Raw genomic sequence first — 18,680 nt, 5'->3', positions numbered from 1 at the left:
GCCTGCCTCTGCCTCCCGAGTGCTGGGATTAAAGGCCTGCGCCACCACTGCCCGGCTGCCAATCAGCTTTTTATTAACAAACAGAGCAATACATATTTACAAAGATTGTTCCAGAGCAGGATCACCTATGTGGTGGAAAAAGTACCCAGCCCAAGTATTTACCATGATACTGAGATCATATTGCAACACATCTCATACCTGCTGTATTAAATCCTGCTCCTTGTGCCAAGAGCGCTACCCTCCTACAGCATGTAGTTAGCTGAAAGGAAGTGAAGACATGAGAATCTGAGTTGAAAAGCAAAGGCCCCTGCCCTAGTCAGAAGGGTGTGTAACTACACATCAGGAATGCTTCATGTCAGCTGAAATTCTGTCAAGGTCCAGAGCTGGTGGATGATGGAAGATGATGGTTACAATCTTGACATAAACTCCAGAGCTTCATTCTTGTGTTCCATAAATCTTAACTTGGTGCAGTTAACTGTGCAAGGGACCGTACACATGGGCCTGTTTGGAAAAACTTAGATTGGTGTTATTTACTTACTGAAATTGGTTCTTCCTTCTCAAATATGTCTACTCTCAAAATGCACTTGTGTTTGCTTACCTAAAATTATGCAGTAAAATGAATGAATTAATAGCCACTTTATTGGCACATACCTGTAATCTCAGAATTCAGGAAACTGAAATAGAAGGATTGTCACACATTGGAGGTTAGCCTGGGGCTGCATAGCTAGATCCTGCCTTGAAAAATAAATATACAGAAAGTAAAAGAAGACTATTAAAGACAAAAATCTTTGAGAGAACATCACGTCAGTCTAGTATTTTGCTATGGGCTTTCTGGAAAATAGGACAAAGGAAAACATAATACACAAATTATTGGGGTCTTGATTAAGTGATTAAGAGCCCTTGCTGCTCTTCCAAAGGATTGGAGTTCTGTTCCCAGCATCCACATGAAGTGGCTCACAAGTTCAGCTTCAGATAATTTGGTGCCCTCTTCTGGCCTCTCGGGGCATCTCTACACCAGTGGCTTACATACACACAGATAAAAAATAAAATGAATCTTTTAACAAACAGAATCATTAGAAGCATTTTTTTCTAAGTGCTGTTTCAGAGAAAGATGTATCATGCAGACCCATAATGTAGGTGAAATCGAGCCTAAGGAATACTGTATAGTAACTGTACAAGTAAACTTAATAGAGCTAATTCTTCATTTGTTTTGTTTTGCTTGTTCAAAGGCAAAGAAAACAGCACAGTGAGGGTGAAAAACTACATACTTAAATAATTAGAATATAAATGTGAGGATAAACCCCTTAGAGGGTAGTAGAGAAATTGACATGGCAATTCAGGGGAGAGGGAGAGTCCCTTTCAAGATAAAAATAGGGACAAGCACGTGATTTATGTGTTGCAGCTGGGCTTTGAAGGCCATGGAATTTGGACATGTAAAGACCAGTGTTCTCTAATCCCTTGTTTACCAGAACTTAAAAATAGCACAGAGGGTAAGAAGGCAAAGGGTGCTCAGAACTAAGGAAAATCAGCTAAGAACGTGGGTGTGCTGTGGAGCCTCACGCTCGTGCTGTCTCACTGGGCCGAACCCTGAGTGAGTATTAAGTGCCTTCTGTAAGCTTTGTAAAGACATGTTGAAAATGTAGCATGGTGTTTGATATCAAGCCGTGTGGTTTATAACTTCCTCCCTTCTGTCGAAGGCCTGAGAACAGGAATACCTGGATAATTAAATACCCACATGTGGTAATGGAAGGGGCTCCGTGGTCAAGTGCATGCTCAGAGTGGACCCTGGGTCCCATTCCCTGCCCCTTAAAAAGAAGCTACACAGCCGTGTTAGAGAGGGGAAAGAGGTAGATGAGCCACTGTTGACCAACTAAGGAGAAATGAGGATCGATGCTCTAGATCTCCACTCGTGTAGACCCCAGTCGCTAAAGAGATTGCGAGTGGTGTTGATTGTGAGGTCTCGTTTCTCCACTGAATGAACTCCCAGGAAGAGCAGGGTGACTCCTGGACAGCACTTAGGAGAAAGCTCTTAAGCCCCGTTTCAGTGCAATTGGCAGATGGATATGGCTGCCAAGAACAGGTGGGGGGCAGTGATCAGATAATGCCAAGTCTGGGCTGTCAGTCACCAGCTGGAACAGTTTCCAGCCTGCACTGATTGATCTCCACGTGGTATCACACTGACTTCCAGAGCAGTTCCGTCCCCAGCTGTGCTCACCTCTGAGCACTCTTCTCAGGCTCCGTCTCCAGTGGCCTGCACCTCCAGTGATGGACGTTCTCAGGTTGCTGTTCTGTGTGCCTCCCACTCGTTTCTTTCCTTTAGCCTATGTACACACGCCAACTTCCACCCGCATTGCTCCGGAACCCTCCCCCATCCAGCTCCTACTCAGTTGTTTTCCCTCCGCTTGGCCACAGTCCTTTGTATCTGTACGCACGTGGTCTGAGCGTAGAGTGTTCCCATGTGTTCCTGTGCTTGGACACTTAGTCCCCAGGAGAGGACTCTTTCAGAGAGTTGTGGAATCTTTAGGGGGTAGAGCCTTGCTGGGGGAAGCTCTAGAGGATGGATATTGGGATTTTATAGCTAGCCCTGCTTCCTGTCCACTCTCACTTGCTGACTCCATGCAGTCACCTGATGCTCCTGCTGCTGCACCTACCAGGCTGTGAGGGGCTGCATTCTCTCGACTGTAAGCCCTTCTTCCCTCGAGTTGCTTTCTGGTCAATTTGTTCATAGCAAAAGTAACTAGTCCACATCACATCTGTACCCTCTTAGGCGATGCAGTTCTTTCCAAGAGTTGTACATTTTCAGATGTCAGTTTTTCTCTCTCCTACCCTTCAGGTTCCTATCTCCAGTTCCATGTCACCACACTGGGACCAGAAAGATAATCTGGCAGTAAAGTGCTTGCCACTACGCTTGACCTGAATCCAGTCTCCAGAACCCACAGTAGAAGGAAATCAGCAACTTGCACACACACGCACACATACACTATAGATAAGACATCTTTAAATCACCACACTTGCATGCCCCAGTCTCTCATAGGCACCTGAGCACAAAATCACATCTGACATTTATCTAGTTGTCCCCCAAAGCCCACATCACTTGCCAGCCCACTCTGTAGCATTTCGACTTTTACAAAATCCTGCCACTCTTTTAAATCACTGGATTATTTCCTAATCCATTTTTTTCTACTACTGCTCCTTTTAATTCTTGTTATCTAAATTACTGTGATTTACTAGAGGGTCTCTCTTGTCCTTCAAAATCAGTTCCCAGAGTGCTTAGAAGAGTGCAGTTCCTTCCCAGGCCCTCAGCAAAGGTTCTCTGCTTGTGTGCTTGCTTGTTGGAAATGGATCACTCTGAAGCCCAGGCTGGCCTGGAACTCACTGTTAGCACGGGCTGTGTAGCCTCCAAAGTGCTGAGAGCAGAGGTGGGGTTGCTAGCTTGTCTGTACTGGAGGCTTAGCTCTCTGAGAGCAGAGGTGGGGCTGCTAGCTTGTCTGTACTGGAGGCTTAGCTCTCTGGCATGACATTACACGGTCCCCACAAGTGCTGGAAAGCCAACTCAGGTCTGTACTCATTTTTCCCTGAGTTCCAGATGGCCACTACACTTCTCACTCGGACATTGCTGGCATCACCAACCAAATACATTGAAAATTAATGCAACCTTCCCACCACTACCCCAAAAGGGAAAGAAAGACCCATTCTAACCTACTTCTGAATTTCAGCCTGGTGACTGCCACTATGGCGTGTCCTTGTAAAAGCAGAAGCCTCTTCACTCTGGTTTCCCCTCTCCTCTCGCCTTCACGGAACCCTATCATGTGCTGCTGCTGTAGGCAGTAGAATCAGACCAGGCTGGCAGAGGAAGCTAAACAGCGTGTTCGGGTTGAAAGAGGCGGCTTAGTAAATGGCTGGAGTTCAGCTTGGAATGAGACCACCTTGCTCAGCTCACATGCGCTCCTTGTTTAGTCTTGGGGATGATTAACTCAGCATTTTCCGCCTCGGTTTCTTTATCTGCAGAGGGAAAAGTAATTGAGATAATGAATAGAAGCACTTAACGTGAGCACTTATTTCAGAGGTGCTTTCCTTTGGCCTGAATGATCTTCTAAATCTAAAGAGCTATGTTGGGTAATTAGTCGTCTTTCATCTTTATTGGGAAGGTTCTTTTTATAGGCTGCTTTTTATCTTTTATTGGTTAGGATACTCTCTTCCCTGCTTTAAAAAGCAGGCTTTTAAAGTATAAGCCATCAAAATGTCTAAAATCAGTTTGCCAAGCTTCTCAATGTGCTCTAGAAATGGAAGGCGTTGTGGCCACCCTCATTTCCCACTGTTGATCATGTAGTGTCAGTGAGGATGGTGGTTTCTAGGGCAGGCCTCTGATTGTGTCACTGCCTGTCCCCCAAAAGCGACACACGGGGATGAAAAGAAGAAGCAAGTGCTGAAGATGTCAGGTGGATGGCAGCTTCAAGAGCGAGGCCAAGGGGACGGTGTGACTGCCTGCACAGTTTAATGCTTAGCTGCGCCCCCTCTGGGCAACCTGTTTCATCTTACCTGAAATGATGATATAGTAAGGTCTGTGTCCGTGTTGTTGAGAGAGTTCAGTTCACAGAAGGTTTTTATAGTGCCTGCTACATAAATATTTGACGTTATTGTTTCTATTCATAGCTGGGATAGCAGGGGTTGGCACGCAGAAGCAGCAGCAAGAGGAGCGGGTAGCTAAATGACGCAGCCTGTTGGCTCTCTGATTGCTGTGCTCACAAGTCGCAAATTCAGGCTTGAGACTTGTCACCGCATCAGTATTCCATGAATCTCCCTGGCAGTCCATTTTCAGTACGCTCTGCACTCCTTGCAGTAAAAGAAGACGCGTCTCAGTCTAGGCTGAGAGTTCTTGGAGATCTGATGTTACTGCTCACCATCCTAAAGTAAAGGATGCTGTGAGCCCTTCTCACTGTGAGATGTGACTCTTTACTTGCTGGTCACTTCTGTTTTTTCTTACTATATTCGTAGTCTACTCTTCTATATGGTTTCCCCATTATGTCTTTGAATAGCTTGTCAGTTTGAGTATGTTAATTTGGAGTCCATATATTCTGACCACTAGAACTAGAAACATTAATAATTGCTAATTGCTAAATATATGTGTTTTTAAATTTTTTTTTTTTTTGGTTTTTCAAGACAGGGTTTCTCTGAAGTTTTGGAGCCTGTCCTGGAACTAGCTCTTGTAGACCAGGCTGGCCTCGAACTCACAGAGATCCGCCTGTCTCTGCCTCCCGAGTGCTGGGATTAAAGGCGTGCACCACCACCCCCAGCACTAAATATATTTTAAGTGAGATTGGTCGTGTTCAGTAAGGTATGGCTGTGACTAAATATATTTAAATGTATAAAACCTTTTTATTAGGGTGAATATGTTTAAAGTATATTATATGGAGGCAGGTATGAAGCGCTCAACCAATAAAAATATTCAGGTAAATATAAAAAGAAAGCTACTTTTTGTATAAATTTTCTATGATGAATTATGTAATGAACCTCCCCGCATGCTTCAAGACTGTCAGCTCCTGACCCATGTTTTTATGCTACTTCCTCCTCCAGTTTTTCTAAGCAGAGCCACCACTAAAGCTGTTTCAATCTGTAGCACTAAGAAAGAAAATAGTTTTTCAGAACCATAAAACCTCAATGCCATTGTCACATGTAAAAACAAACACTTATTAGCAATTGAATCCATATTGGAAAGCAGTTCAGCAATTAAGTACTCATACATAGACGACACATTCAGAAGCCGGCAGTGTGTGAGCCCTGCACAGGAGGAGAATTAGTCTCCCTAGTGATTACTAAGGATTTTAGTTCTGAACAGTGTGAGCCAAATGCCAATTGAATGTGCCAGCAGCAATCCATGCGTGTGGAATGGCCTCCTGAGGTAGGCAGCGTGCCCTGGCCAGGCCTGGCCTGGTGAGTTATCCAAGGACTTTTCACTAAAAGAGCAGTGCTGGCTCCGCCGCTCTGTGGTCGAAGCCACCTTGACTTGGGCCACTTACCAAACTTAAAGCACATAAATCTTTTCATATTTGTTTATATTAAATGTCTAGAGCCTGTAATTAAGTCTGTATGAAACACAGAATAAGGAGAAGTCAGGCTATTATCTTGTTGCCTTTTTCTTAGAACCTGAATTTTCTGTTTAATTATTGTAATTTTGTAATATGAACCAATATGAAAACTCTCTTCTTCCAGCAACAACTGTCAGATTTATCTCAGTTTTATGACCATATGTAGTTTTCAACATTTTATATTCTCACAGTTTTTTTTTAAAAAAAGATAATTTCAAAGAATCTTTTCATTTATTTATAATGAAGTTTGGTAACAAACTTTTCTGCTACATTACAGATCCAAACTAATGTTACTTTTTTTGTGTGTGTGGTTTTTAAAGACAGGGTTTCTCCATAGCCTTGGAACCTGTCCAGGAACTAGCTCTTGTAGACCAGGCTGGCTTTGAACTCACAGAGAACCTCCTGCTTCTGCCTCCTGAGTCCTGGGATTAAAGGTGTGCACTACCACTGTCTGGCTTAATGTTACTTTTAAAATATCACCTAATTCTTAAAAAAATAAAAATCAGCTGTCAATAGAAGGGATTGAAATGCACGGTTGTTCGTTCCTACAGTAGGGTGTAATGTGTTCTACATCCAGGTCCTTCTGAAGGAGGAAGTCATACATACTGGCATATGGGTGGTTCTGTTTCCACAGTCATTTTTCTAGAGAGGACCAAAGGAAGGATGAAGTTGGGGGAAACCCAAGACTGGCAACTGGTGCAGCTCAGTGGCTTGGTTCAAGCCCTGGCACTTTAAAAAGAAGACAAGGACCTAGCTGAGACTGTGGAAGCTGCATCACTCACTCTAGTAAGCGGATGCTAACGTACTCTTGTTATAGCAAAGGGCGATGTGCCTGGGCATGAGGACACACGCCTGTAACCATAGCACTGGAAAGCAGGAGGATCTCACCCAGCTTATAGGTCCAGACACCTTCTCCCTGCCACTGACAAACAAGCAGAAAAATGTGACAGTACTTTTGGGTCTGTCAGGCCACAGAGGCTTCTCAGAATAAACACCAGAATTTGTGGCTTGTTTAACTTTGAAACTCAACCATTACGGTTTTTTCTAGTGGTGCCTGCAGCTTTTACCCAGTCTACAAGCAGTTCCTCTCCTGGCCAGCAGGTGGAAGCAGGAGACAGGGAATGGCATTGCTCTGGCTGCACGTGTCCCTGGGCTCTGTGGTCCCCCTCCTGGCTCTCCTGATTGAGTCTGCCACTCTGTTCCTCGTTCCTGGTCCCCAGCAGTTTCTCGTGGCCTCACCACGTGCCTGACTGACTTGGTGACTCGGTCTGAGCTTCTGAGTCGTTCTAAGACGAACGTGGAGCTTTTCATCTCTCGTCTGTATTGGCTGGCTGTCTTTTGCAAAGCACATTCTTCTATATTTGCAAAAATAAAAAAAAAATACAGAAACAATGAGGACAGGAACCACACTCCCAGGAAGCTCACACTGTAGGAGAATGTAGGAGAGCATGTTCCTCCCCTGAGCTAAGCAGCAACCAATCAGTCAGCCTTGCTGGCATATCTATCTCCAGAGCAGTGACTGGCCAGCTGCAAGCCAATAACACTTGGTGTTCACACAGGCAGGAATTCATTTAACAACAAATACTGTACCAGGTACTATATATAGGGGCTTTCATTTTAGTGTGAGTTTTTTTTTTTCTAAAAGAAAAAAAGAAATCGAATACTCTTTAATAAAAGGATCCTTTAATTTAAAATTTTCACTACCAAGTATAGATCAAGTAAGCAACTGACACACAGTTCCTAAACCATCACAGTATTTTCGGTAGGAGAAGCTGATGTGAGTAACATTTCCTAATTTAGAAGGCCCTCTGCAGATGCTTTTCAGAATGAAACTGTGATGCTGTAGATCAATTCTGATAGCTATTTATCCACAGAAAATGATAATAAAATTGTTATTTTATACAAGTGATGTAAAGGAAGAGAACCAAATTCTGGTGTTCTGTTCATAGAGTGAGAGAGACGAACTTCAGTTTCTTGCAAGATTTAACAGCTACCACCATTTAGTACTTTAAAAATATATATACTTACCTGCCTGGGGAGATACCATGATCTTGAAGGTGGTTTTCCCAAGGCAAGGCTTAGCCATTGCACTCCGAATGTGCCAAGCCCTGCGATTTCCCCAAATGCGGGGAACTCGACTGCATAATTTGTGGTAGTGGGGGGCTGCGTTCGCGCTCTCCCCTAAAGAAAAATATATTTACTGATTTTATTTTATGTGTGCGTGTGTGCATTTAGGAGCCTTCAGATCAGGAGAGGTGTTGGATCCTGGAACTAGAGTTACGATTATGAACCACCATGTAGGTGCTGGGGACTGGGCCCGGTTCTCTGTAAGAGAACCATAGAGCTATCTCTCCAGCCCCAACCTTTAGTAAGGCCCAGGCGTCCGTCATCACCATCCATTGTTTATCTGAATATCCAACTCAGTGAAAAGATTTTCACCCCGTCATTAGCTCCTGGGAGATCTCTGAGGACCTGTGCTGAGTCTTTTCTGTTTAGTACTCTGAGGAAGAGTTGCTGCGTCCTGGGAGTGTACCTTTCGGGTGGTTTATTGATTACCCAAGAACCCTGACGGAAGCTCTGGGATGGAATGAGAACGTGCAAAAGGCAGCTGTGCAAGTGGGCTCAGCTAGAGTTGTTTCACCTTGGGAAATGGATGGCTGAAAGCTGCCCAAGCCAACGCAGCCTGTTTTTCAGGACGGATGGAAATTAAAGTGGGACAGTCCTCCTCGGTCCTGGCAGCAGTGCTCGGGAATGGTAGAGATAACACATCAGACAAGTAGTGTGTGTTTCTCCTCTTTCATTTACTGCTCTCTCCCTGTTGAAATGCGGGGAGGCGCCCTGGCAAGAAGCTTGACATTTCACCTCTGTGGATTGAGGCTGCAGCCTGAGTAGAGCACAGCCAGGAGTGCAGCTCCACACTCGTGTGTAACCTGGGCACATTGCTTCTCTGTCCTGCCTTTTGACTTGTTGGGGGAAATAAATAAGGAAATGCTCATGAAGCTATAGCAGAGTGTATGAACACACAGCATACTGGTGTTGATAGTGTACACCAGCCATTTCTGTAGCCAGTTTCCAGCTCAGATAACCTAGGTGAAGCAAGAGGTAGATGCTGGAACTTTATGCTGGTGTCTGTGGGCATGCAGCCGTGATCTGAGATCCAGGTGCAGGCTGTTGATGTGCCGTATGCCCTGAAGGCCTGAGGCAGGAAGGAGCAAAATGTCACCATCAGGGTGACAGAAGGAAGAGCCCATGAAAGGGACAGAGAAGTGTTTGAGGGACGGGAAAAGGGACCAGGGCTGTAGCTGGGGTTCAGCATCCTCCCAGCACTGCAGAGGGGTTAAACAATGACAGCAGCCACTCTCTGTAAAGAGAACCTTGAAAGAAGAGCCTGGGAAGAGCAGAAAAGCTGCTTTTGCCAGAGCACTTCTAGAGGGAGACCACGGGAGAGACGGAAGTGGAGGTGTGCAGGGTGTAAAGGCTGAAACATAAATTGACTTATATCCTTGAAGCAGATGGAAAAAAGATAGAAATGGCCACTCTGTCATACTTAATAACTTTCCTTATTAACCCAGAAATGGAACAAAAATGGTTTCTTTGCACACTAATTCTGCAGAGTAAAAAAAAGCTTTATCAAAAAAAAAGCTATTTTAATGAAACATAGCTGTGGTTATTGATAGAATTTGACTTGGGCCAAGGCATTTAATTCTAGATCTAGAACATTCTGTTTATTGAATACTTCTGTCCTAAACCAAATAAAAAGATCCTTAAGTGAACAAGCAAGTTCACTGTTGGAACAGTGGTGACTAGATCTCACCAGTGAGGACTGTAACTTAGCACACGGAGGCTTGGGGGTGGGGCACCCTGCACGGGATTCCCGAGGGCAGTGGTCCCTTCACTCTTCACATCCAGCACCATCCAGCATGCTTGTGCTTGTAACCCGCAGAGCCAGGCTGCAACTGGCACAGCCAGGCTGCATCACCACCACGCAGGCGCTCAGAACTTTGTGCGATGCTCTCTGGAACTACTAGGGTGTGAGTGGTAGAGGGAAACTATTGAACAAATAAGCCTAAGAAACATTTAAACTTTTATTTTTATTTACATGTTATCAGTGTGAGCATGTGCCAGAAGAGGTCATCCAGTCCCCTGGGGTTGGAGTTGAAGGTTGTTGTTAGAGCAAGAAACTATACTTGGGTTCTCTGGAAGAACAGGAATCACTCTTAACCCCTGATCCATCTCTCCAGCTCCAAGCAGGCTGTTGTGGTGGTGGGTTTGCTCTTGGTTTGTGCAAACATACCAGTTAAACAGTAAGTTACAAAACGATGACAGATTCAGGGCTTGCAAATGCCACTAAGCCCAAGTCTCTTAAGATGTGCTGGAGACACGAGGATGCAGACACTCCTTGGTGTGGCCACACCTCTATTGGCATACGTGAGCTGAGGAGTGGTCGGAGCACAGAGAACTCCCGAATTGGTCTGAGTCGTTCAAGGAAGCTTTTTGAGTAAGATGAAGTCTGAACTGAGATCTGTAAATAGGAGATGAAGGTGATGTGGTTCCTGGGGTGAAGAAGACAATGGGTAGCAGTTGTCTGAGAGAAGGGGAGTGCTGTAAAGGCCTGGGGAGAGCCCAGGAGTGAGGGAGCTGTCAGAGTTGTTCATGGGTATGGGGGGGGGGACGAAGGGAGGGTGTTCTGAGCAAGCTCATTCCCTTAGTCTTCTTGAGCTGAGCTCAGGTACAGGAAGGTAGATCAGGGCCATGAAAGCATAACAGCCAGGCTCAAGGGTGACATGACAGAGATGCCTGTAGGGTGAAAAGGTACTGGGACGAACTGCAGTTGAGGGGGTGGCATGGCTCGTCCACCTTCCTGAAACCTCTCCAACCTGACTGAAGAGCCAGGGGACAGCTCAGCGATCAAGAGTATGTGCTGCTCTTCCAGAGAACGTGCCTTCCCAGCACCTGCGTGTGGGTTCACAAATGTCCACCTTCAGTTCCGGGGTCCAACACCTTCTTCTGGTTGATGCAGGCACTGCACACATATGAGGTAAACACTCACACACATAAAATAAAGGTGAATAGAGTGCTTCTTAGAATAAAACTTTTTAAAAGTTGATGTAGACTATGTGGTCCAGTCTTAGAACCATGTGCTGAGCAGAGGTCAGAGGTCAGGTGGTGACAGCAGCAGAGAGCTGGTGAGAGGCATAGCAGAAATAGGGTGAGCACCCTGATGGTTAGGAAAGTCACAGCAAATAGGAGGTCAGTGGCCACACTGCATCTGCAGTCTGAAAGCAGAGTGCTTAATGCCGGCCCTCAGCCGCCTTTCTCCTTCATAATGCAGTCTGGGACCCAGCCCATGGAATGGTACCACCTATATTGAGGGTGGGTCATCTTACCATAGTCAGCCTAATCTCTCAGACATGCCATGAGGGACTCTAAACTTGTCAACCAGACAACCAGTATTAATCATCACACCGCATTTACCAACGTCCTTCCACTTCTGCCCATCTCCTAAAGTTTCCCAAGTCCCCAGGAACACCATGGGATCAGAAACTAAGCCTTTAGTTTGGGGCGACATTTAAGTCCCAAGGTCTAGCCTGGCAAGTTGGTCGTGCCTGAATCCCATTTGGGAATTGTAAGGGGTTTTGGAAGGCGGAATATCATGAATGTCATGCGAGCCTGGGCAATCCAACACTTCCAGCCTAGCCTGTACTGTACAGAGAGACCACAGTTAACCCAAATCATAGCAGTCTATTTCTGTTAGGATCAAGTGGAAAAGGCAGTGCTCTGTGCTACAGTTGGGGTGAAGGGAAGCTTGAGTACTGAAGAGAGCGTCACCAGCTAGAGCACAACACACCAGCGATAGGGATGGAACGTGTGGCAGTCGAAGGGCTGGTGAGAGGGTCAGGATAAAGGAGCCTGCCACCAAGCCTCATGACCTGAGCTTGAGTCCCAAGACACACACATGATGGAAGAAGTAACCCAGCCTCTCTAAGCTGCCCTTTGACCTCCATGTGTACAGTATGGTTTTCTTTCCCCCTTTTAATTCCCCCTCTCTCATACACACCACACACACACACACACACACACACACACACACACACACTAAAAGGGGGGTTGGGGGCAGAGAGAAAGCTGTAGGTTTACACACATTTGTTGTACTTAAATGAAGTACCAAGAACTTGGGTAAAATCTTCTAACTTCATTTCTCTTGGTAAGTACAGTTAATAGATAAGATTAACTCTCAATTTAAAAGTAATAGTGCCGGGCGATGGTGGCGCACGCCTTTAATCCCAGCACTCGGGAGGCAGAGGCAGGCGGATCTCTGTGAGTTCGAGACCAGCCTGGTCTACAGAGCTAGTTCCAGGACAGGCTCCAAAGCCACAGAGAAATCCTGTCTCGAAAAACAAAAACAAAAAACAAAAAAAAAAGTAATAGTATAATCACTCACAGAACAAGCCCACCCTCAAGCACACATAGACACATTTAAAAAAATCTTCAAGCAAGATTTTTAATCTCTCAGGTGTGATGGTGCATGCCTTTAATCATAGCAAGCAAGAGAGTCAGCCTGTTCTACATACATCATAACAAGTTCCAGGCCACCTGTTTAATTTTTTTTTTTTTTAAGAGAATAGAGAGCTGGTTCGGGAGCTAATGGCATGAACTGGTTTCTGCAGAGGACCTAAGTTCAGATCCATGCACCCAGTCAGGCAGCTCACAATCACTGTAACCTTAGCACCCGGGTATCCAACCCTATCTTATGCTTTCTTAGGAAAGTGCAGTCTGTGAGGTGTGTGTGTGTGTGTGTGTGTGTGTGTGTGTGTGTGTATTTTGTGTCTTAATTTTTTCAATTAAATCTTTAAAATTAGGGGCATAAACTGTAAATAATCTCATAAACATAAAGCCGTGTGAAGCCTAACCCCACATCCGTGCAGCGTGCATTTCCCTGCCCTCTCGCGAAGAGTTGCTGGTTTGCGTCACAGTCCTTACACTTCCTGAACAAGGACCCGATTCTCTGAAATGCTTGGCTGGTGTTTCTGTTCCAGTTGTGTTGTCAGTGCCTTTCCTGGTGCTCCCAGGAAGGACTGCAAGTCTTTTCCTTGAACCGTGTTCTTCCTTCTTTCTCAGTACTGTGAGGGCTGGGCGGGGTTTAACACTACCTGCTGCCTAAGGTGACTCCAGATGAGTTCTCCCTTCTCGTCTCTCTCTGCCCTTTTTCCTTCCAGAGAAGGCACACAGGCTCTGGTTTGCAGCCGAATAGGAAAGTGTACCCTTGGAGTAGCACAGTCAAGACTGGCAGGTAGCATTTCAGGACTCAGGCCACCTAGACTGGGCTGTCCATGGGCCCTGTTGGCAGGGGCAGGGTGGAAGTGCTGTCAGAACTGTCCGGTGTGGGATCTGCTCACCAGAAGTTGCTGCTGAATATTTGATATATGCTCAGTACAACCGAGGCGCTAAACTGTTCCTTCAAATAACAGAACGTGACCCTGTGCTGGCCAGCAGGAGTGCAGCGGAAGGTGTTGTCCGGTGGCTGCAGGCTTGACGAAGGAAGGAAGTGGGTTGAGGAGGAACAAGTGAGCCTTGGGAAGTGCAGGGCTGGGCTCTGCCTGCAACTGGAGAAATCAAAAATAAATTGGGCCACTAATTCCATTAACTTAGGAAGCTGAGGCAAAAGAGCTGCATGTTTAAAACTAGTTTGGGCTACCTTGAGAACCTATGTTTAAAACCAAAGAGTTAAGATAAAATGTAAAGAGTCCTACACTATAAAAGGAGCCTAGGCTTGAACTATGGCCCAGTGAGCTGTAAAGACAGATAATCTCATCAGAGCCATGGGTGAAGAAGAGAACTCTGAACAGTAGAATCAGGATTAAAGGGAACATTGACAAAATAACCAGACCAGAAGTAAATGACATGAACAGCTCTTCCAGAGTGGGGAGGGTTGACTGAATGCAGGCCTTAGCCCAAGACCACAGAGAAACATTTGGCAAAAACTAGAAATATTTCAAAGAATGGGGTCCATTTCCAGGAAGTGTACAGACCCCGTGTAATCCAGTCCAGGAACGCTTTAGGGAAATGTGTATCATTGGGATGTGGGCAGTGTTACATTTTACATGGGCCTTTGGTGTGGCCCTGGCTCCAGCAAGAATATTTCCTTGTATGAATGTTTTCACTGTTATGGTGCTGCTGTGTTTGTTGGTTTTATCCATCTTGCCTCGTTTCACATGTGTAATGAGCTCTGTGCTAGGTGGGGATTTGCTAAGGGGAAACATGATGTCAGAGATGTTTGAGAAAATCCCTGTCTGGTGTACAGTGCAAGACAACTGCACCGTAACCGAGCAGGTCGATGACAGTGTCTGCAATGGATAGCGCAGATGCACTATGACAGAGCTGAGATTTGAGGAAATATAGTAGCCAAAGCCGCCTTGGCAGGTGGAAGAGGTGGGCCTTCAACATGCTTCCCAGGCTAATGAATCCAGTGGGTCGGAACAGCTCATGGTACTAACCCAGAATTCACTTGTTGTGCTCATGTGTCCTGCAGGTCTGTGTGCCCCTGTCCAAGTGTCTTCACTCCTTTCCCGAGCTCTCCATGGGTCTTATGGACACAGGAGATGCTCACCTCACATATGCGCCTTCCTGTCTCTCCTGTCTCTCCCACTGTGCTCCGCTTTATTTCTTGGTTAGAAGCTTCAATTTTTTAAAGTTTCATGAAGAAAAGGAGACAATGGAGGAGGAGAGAAGTGGTAAAGGGCCGGAATTCTGAAGAAGAAAAACAAAATGTTTTAACTCAGGCAAGCAGGTTTCTGATGTCTAGGTTGTGGTTTTCAATCATGTACTTAGTAACCCCGTAGAGAAGTATGGGCTTGTTCTGCGCCTCCTGCTTTCAGCCCTTGGGAGCAGAGGTCAGAAGTTCTCACAAGATTCTCAAAAGAAAAACTCAGTTGCCAGAGAGACACAAGGTGAGCTGTTTCACACCTGAGAGAACCTCCCAAGACTGCAGAGGAAATTAGTATACCGGCATCCAAAATGTTGAAAGAACTTGGAAGTGTAACACAGGGAACGAAGGATAGCTAAGCAAAGGCAGGAGAGGAAAAACATAGATAACTCAAAGAGAAAATACTCAGGGTAAGTGTTAGAGTATTAGGAAACCACCCGTTTCTGTCGCCTTCCTCTGTTGACAAGAATTACAAATCCTCAAAGATACTAATATAAAATCCAAGGTAAGAAAAGGGTTACCCGGCCAGGCTAACAAGATAGTTCAATGGGTAAAAGTGCTTGCTAAGTTCAAGCCCGACCAGGTTCAATCCCTGGAACTCATGTTAAAGTTGGGATGCAGGAGTGTACATCTGTAATCCCCATGTTTTTGTGGAGGGTTGGGACACAGAGTAGGGACACTTACCAGGAGCTGGAAGGCCGGCCAGCTTAGGGTGCAGAGCTACAGCAACAGAGCCATCAAGCGACCTCACTCATCTCAACAAGGTGACATGCAAGAAGTGACTCTGGACAGTTGTCCTCTGCCTCATGTGTGTGCCATGGCCATTAGGTACCTGCTCACATGCACCAAACAAATATTTTAAAGGAATTTTCAGGTAAAATGCCTAGTATGTCCTTCCTGTTGACTGTAGCATTGTGATTTCTCCTTTCTGGTTCCCCTGAATTCAGGGGAAAACATGTTAAAGAGAGGGTAGCTTTCCCTAGTTGCAGTGGAGACCATGCTAGCTTATGTCCTTTTGGCCAGATGGACGCTCTCCACTTAAGGGTGTTAAGGGAAGATTTGATACAACCAAACAGCAGTCTTTTATTAAGCATTTGGAAGTAAGTGAGAACCAGGGACAGCCAATAGAGGGAAAAATGTCTGATATCATTTTATTTCAAAGCTATTTAACAATAATGAAAATTTGTTTCCAGTTACTGACTTGTTCTAAAGATAGTGATAGAGCAGAAATCCTATATTTCAGACAGTGCTCCCTCATTTGCTGCCCCTGTGCCCAGCAACCCCGAGGCCAGCCTTTTCAGCTGTACAACAGGGACCTTGGTGGAAGCAGTCAGTCTTGGTCACAGATGACTCTTTCTCAGTCCTCTGCTGACCGTATCCATGAGGGGCTGCGGGGATAATTTTGTTAGAAAGTTAAAGCCCACAGCGAACTTCATATCCCTTCATCATCACAATGAAAACATTTATACAAGAAAAAAATTTTACTAGAGCCAGGGCCATATCAAAAACCCATGTAAAATGCTATAATGCCCACATCCCTATGATATAAATTCCCCTAAAGTGTTCCTTGATTGTATTACATGGGCTCAACATCAAGTCCAGTTGTTCACTTCTTATACTCTGACCTCTACAGGACTATGACTATTACTACTACCATACTACTACTATTCTACCTACTACTGTACTACTACTAAACTACCTACTACTGTACTACTAATATACTAATACTCTACTACTACTGTCGCTGCTGCTGCTCTTCTTTCTCCTTCAGTTTTTCTTCCTTTACCAGATGGGATTCTATATGAAGCACAGAAATCTGAAACTAGACTTAAACTGCCTTAAAGAATAGAACGGATTTATTGACTCACACAACTGGAAAGTCTGGCTCTGGGTCAGGCTTCAGAGTTAGTTGATCTAGGAGCTCAGTGATATCATTAAGTATTTAGTTTCTTCCTTTTCCACTCACAGTGTTTATTTCATCGTAAATCACATCCTCCTCTTTCTCATAGGATGGCTGCCAGCTCCAGTCAGGGGCACAGACTTTGTCAGCGTCAGGGGGAGAGTGGGACGGCTCTCTCAGCAGTCCATGTGTGCATCTAGGGTTAGAGGCAGTCCGTCACCTTAAAACAGCTTGGACTATGGGGGTTGGGTACACTGGGAGGAAATATTTGCCAAGTATTTCAAAGAATTTAGGTCAGTTTTCAGGATGAATACAGATCATGTAACACTATAAGAAAAGAAGGAAAAGTGTGTGTAGGTAGGAGCAGGAGGAATGGCAAGAAGCCCACGCACATCTGACCAACTGTGTACTCTCGACTCCGCCATTAGTGAAATGGAACCCAGCTTTGTCATATTCTGCTGCAGCTCTTCCTTTCTTTCCTGACCATGAAGAAAATATTCCCCCTATATCTTCTCCTTTCCACACCCTACACTACAAAGAAGGGAAGCATAGCCTAAGATACCTGCAGAACACACACACACATGTATGCATGCACACACACATGGCCTTGGGTTGATCCCCAGACACAAAGAAACTCTTTGAGGCTCCCAATCTGCGGCCTGTGTTTGCTGTCCTCTTCCAACAAGGTGGTGCCCCCCCCTCCCGTTTTCAGAGATTGGTTTCTGGTTTGGTCTTCTACTCCCAGGTCCAGCCAACAAGCTGCTGACTCCAGTGTTCACACAGTCTATCCAAACTGGACTCAGTCATTTCTACTCTGCAGCTTACATGAGCTAAATAGTTAAGGGGAATTCCCTGTGGCTTATACTGCTTTGCTTTTTGGCTTTATACTACTACTTTTCTCTTAAAGTTAGATTGATCTGTCTGTCCATCCATCCATCCATCCATCCATCCATCCATCCATTCATCCATCTATCTATCTAGGGTGTGCATGCCGTGTGTGAGTACAGGTACCCTTAGGGACCAGAGGTGTAGGATTTCCTGGAGCTAGAGTTACAGGTAGTTGTGAGGCACCTGGCATGGCTGATGGGAATTCAGCGTGGGTTCTCCGGAAGAGCAGTAAGTGCTCTTAACTGTGGATCCATCTCTTCCGCCCCAGCCATTGCATCTTTATTTTTTTGTTTTGTTTTTCGAGACAAAGTTTCTTTGTGTAACAGTCCTGGCTGTCCTGGGACTCAATTCGTAGACCAGCTGGCCATAGCATTAGGAAGATTCAGAATTACCAGCCTAGTGGTTTGTTTTGTAAGACTGAGTTGACTCCCTCCCCCGAGACAGGGTTTCTCTGCTTTAGAGCCTGTCCTGGAACTTGCTCTGTAGACCAAACCGACCTCGAACTCACAGAGATCCGCCTGCCTCTGCCTCCTGGGTGCTGGTATTAAAAGTGCGTGCCATTGAATTCTTACAGTCAAATGTCTCATGGTTGTACTGTCACGTCATGGCTGCTGTTTCACCAGTAGTATTAGTTGTACCAAGTCTTGAGTTTCTTGTCTCTAAAACTGCCCTACCTATGTCTTATATCCCATTCCCACCTGAAGCTATAGGGACCTTGTGTTATGCATATCTTTTAGTTGATGGAACATTTTATTCCAAGTAAAATCATAAAAGGGTTTCTTTTTGAGATATCAGTGCAGATCTTTTTGAAACATCTTTTGCTCTGAAACAGGACCTTTTAAGTCTGTAGGGCTTGATTGTTGGTTTTCACTCTTCCCTTTGCATGCTCTATAACCTACATCTTTTTCAGATTTACCATTTTGCTTTGTGCTTTAAGTCTATGCATATCGATGAGCCTGGGGCGGGGAGGACGAGCAGTTCTGTCGTGTTCTCCCTGAACCACAAGCCTTACCCCTGAGTCTTCCTCTGTTCCCTTCATACCTTCTACCTCGGTTTACCCCTGAGTCTTCCTCTGTTCCCTTCATACCTTCTACCTCGGTTT

General features: G+C 45.3%; 1 protein-coding gene and 1 non-coding gene across 2 annotated transcripts in view; both read left to right on the top strand.

Moving 5' to 3' along the window:
• Nln (neurolysin) overlaps positions 1-18,680 on the top strand; it is a 98,237-nt gene that overhangs the window by 14,325 nt on the left and 65,232 nt on the right. The gene's annotated exons all lie outside the window — the stretch shown is intronic.
• On the top strand, positions 8,107-8,270 carry LOC113458242. The gene has a single exon (XR_003378649.1). It is a non-coding gene; the product is annotated as a U1 spliceosomal RNA (small nuclear RNA).

Source organism: Microtus ochrogaster, unplaced genomic scaffold, assembly GCF_000317375.1.
Source record: "Microtus ochrogaster isolate Prairie Vole_2 unplaced genomic scaffold, MicOch1.0 UNK11, whole genome shotgun sequence".
In the NCBI taxonomy this organism is placed as follows: domain Eukaryota; kingdom Metazoa; phylum Chordata; class Mammalia; order Rodentia; family Cricetidae; genus Microtus; species Microtus ochrogaster.
Note: the sequence above shows the minus strand (reverse complement) of the source record. Positions and strands in the feature narration are given on the sequence as shown.